We start from the raw sequence: 3200 nt of genomic DNA on the forward strand, positions 1-3200 counted from the left end.
AAAGTGAAAAACAAACAATGGCATCAAATATTATTAATATGTCGGGTAGTAATTTATTTAGAGTATACCAAAATGTGTAGTTTATATGTTAGTATTTCTAAAAATCTCCTGGGGGGAAATCCCCCCATACCCCCCTTCTGGGACAGTTCAGCTTTGATTCCATCATCTTATTCAACCTTTTTTAAAAGCATACTTCTGTGAAGGGATACAAGGGATATATGCCCTGTACTTCACTTTAATTAATATTGTATGCTGAAAAGCGTATATATTACACCACAATTTTTTGTTGAATAGATTTGAGTGGTTCAACATTTCGGGTCACGATTTATTGACAAAGGAAAAAGTGGGTCCCGAGGCCTGACCAGTTGAGAACCACCGCGCTAGGCAACCACGATACTCTTTTTATGGCAATGGAATTTTATGGAAATCTAAACACCAATAATTTAATTCCTAGCTAAAGGTGAAATGGTTTCATTTTCTGGGGACCATCAATGTAAAAAATAAATAATTGGCAAACCATCTTACATTGCCATTCCTAGAGCCATTGCTGGTGCAAAATATTTGCCATTTTTGATTTTTAAATAAAACTATACTCCATTCACACAATGTGAAATAAACTCCTCATTGACCTGTATTAAAAATAACCTCCAATTGCTATTAATTGAGCACAGAAAACGACTATAATTGAATGGCACAAAGACAGAAACATGAAGACAATGCAGAAGGCGACACGTCGCAACCAGGTTGCTTGACTAATTGTGTTGCTATTTAAAGAGTTCCTGAATTCAATTCAGTTTAATTAATTCACTTCATTAAGTCAAATGTGTTGAAGTCAATACAAAGAGGTTTGCATAAAACTGTGATAAGCTTGCAGGTGACACTTTGCATCTTGACACCAGGCTGGCTACACACATCGACCTCATAGTAGCTGTAGCTACATACAATGACCAAACGCTGCAGTATGTTTTGGGGTCTGATTGATAATGACCCCTTCTGTCAGGGTAAACTGGTGCTCCATCTGTGGTGGAAAAATAGCAACCCTGCATGTTCTCAAACACTGCCCATATCCAGGCTCTACGGAAAATACATTTGCATTGTGGGGCCAATGATGGCTGTGCATTATGATGTAAATGTTCCAGTGCAAATACATGAATCTAAATGAACAAGCAAAGTGTCCAATTCCAATGCTCAGTTTTGCATAGCTATGTGCTTCAGAAGGTATCTGCATCACAAATGCTTTGGAGTGCTCAGGTTAAGAAACACTTCTGGATTACTGTCTATTGTTCAAGTCTTGCGATCCCTGGTGTTCAGCTTGGCCCTGGAGGTCACTAGTAAGGTGAGGAAATGTGAATTGCTACAGAGCATCTCCATCCTAGACTTCTGAGCCCATATACTGTAAGTGTCCTTTTAACAATTCCTCTAGGAGATTGGCGAGATTGACTCTCAAAAGGTTCCTTTTGTGTTTCTTATGTATGATGCTTTTGTTGGCCTACCTAGAGGCGACAACAAGACTTACCAAGGCAATCACGTCATTATACATGAAGTTAGGAAGTAGAAGAACATTTTCCATAAAGAAGCAAATCCTCACACAATCAAAACAAGAAATGCAATCAAAGAAGATATGAAAGAAATAATGAAACAATTTAAAGCATGGAAAGGTCTGACCCGAAGGTAGATTTTCATAATGTTAAACTGAAGAGGCTGGTAACAATTCTATTGTGCGTAAGGCGAGCCTCTTCTTGGTGTGCAGAGGCCCTGCATGTCAGGCAGAGGTGGGGCACTGTCCCTAGAGTCCACTATCACAGCAGGTTAACCTGGCACTGCTTTTCTAAGGCCTGATTGCCAGGCCCCCTGCAGCTCGAGGTAAACTGACAATTTTCCATCAGCAGGGAACAAGGCTTTATTAGTTAAAGTAGGGGGATGGTGGGAAGTAAGAGAGAAAAGTGAAATCAAGTTCACTGAGTAGTTGTGCACTAAAGTGTGATGGAAGATCATAACCCTAAAAGTAATTGTTATATCAGTGTATAACATCAAACAATGGAGGGGAGGAGTTCAAAAGATTTTATTAATATATCCTTTAAACAAGAAAATAAAATGTACCAACAATAAGGCATCTATTCTAAAGCTGAAACAGACTTCACCGAGATTTTTGGAGGAATTTTGCAAACAAGCTATAGGGTATCTTTCAAAGTACTCAGGGAAAAAAATGGCAAACAAGCCTGTATGACTTACTTTAATGTCAAGCCGGATCTTGAGCTGACTTTTTGACAGGTGGGAAAACATTCACCTGAATACAAACTGCAGCCCTTGTATCCGAGATGAGACAGACTGTGCAAACAGCAAATCAATATCATCCCCAGGCTGCATGTGAATTTAGAAGGGCCAACTCTGCAAAAGATATTACATTTCTAAACAAAACACAAGTAAATCTACAAACAAAAACAGGCCAAGAAGCTATGGTTACAAAAAATGCAACTTAGAGGACGAACAAGCAGTGCCTTATGGTTTTCAAGGTCTCCATTTGTTTTTTCGTGTTCCACTGTCAGGTGCAGGGAGAGGAGAGAGCAGTGGAGAGAATGGTGAGCCGTAGAGGGTTAAAAGGCCATGGCTGGGATTATAGCACAAGTAAGGACCCCATACTGTGGCTTGACATGCCTACCAGCTTACAGTGCATTTTTCTCTGACAATGCAGGGTCACACACGGTCAGAAAGCATGAATTGTTTTCACACACATGTTGAAAGACAAGTGAAACGCTCAATGTTGACGAGCCTGCTTCTCAGAGGTTATCTGTTAACGTTATGCTTTTGTAATAACAAAGTCACGTAACAAAGTCAAAACCAAATTGCAGAAAAAGGCATTTTTATTTTGTGCATTGCTTGTGGCAGGTGACCTTAAAAGGACAGTATTACTCGCTGGAAAGTGTATATGTGTGCAGGACTGTCTTCATGTATGAGACGAATATCAATCATGCAGCCTTCACTTTTGAAAATCATTCTGAAAGAAAACCTATATGCACATAGACCTAACTCTCCCTATACTTTTAATGAGGGGCCACTGTGCGTGAGGACATGGTTGGGCCCGCGTGGTAGTTACCGATCAGCATGGGGGCTAACGGCCCTGCCACTGATGAACTCATCTGTCTGTCCACTCCACCCTCAGACGTGTGCTAACATGCCATAATCGTCATGATTCTCCTCTT

The sequence above is a fragment of the Pseudochaenichthys georgianus genome, chromosome 21 (assembly GCF_902827115.2).
Source record: "Pseudochaenichthys georgianus chromosome 21, fPseGeo1.2, whole genome shotgun sequence".
NCBI classification, from domain to species: Eukaryota; Metazoa; Chordata; class Actinopteri; order Perciformes; family Channichthyidae; genus Pseudochaenichthys; species Pseudochaenichthys georgianus.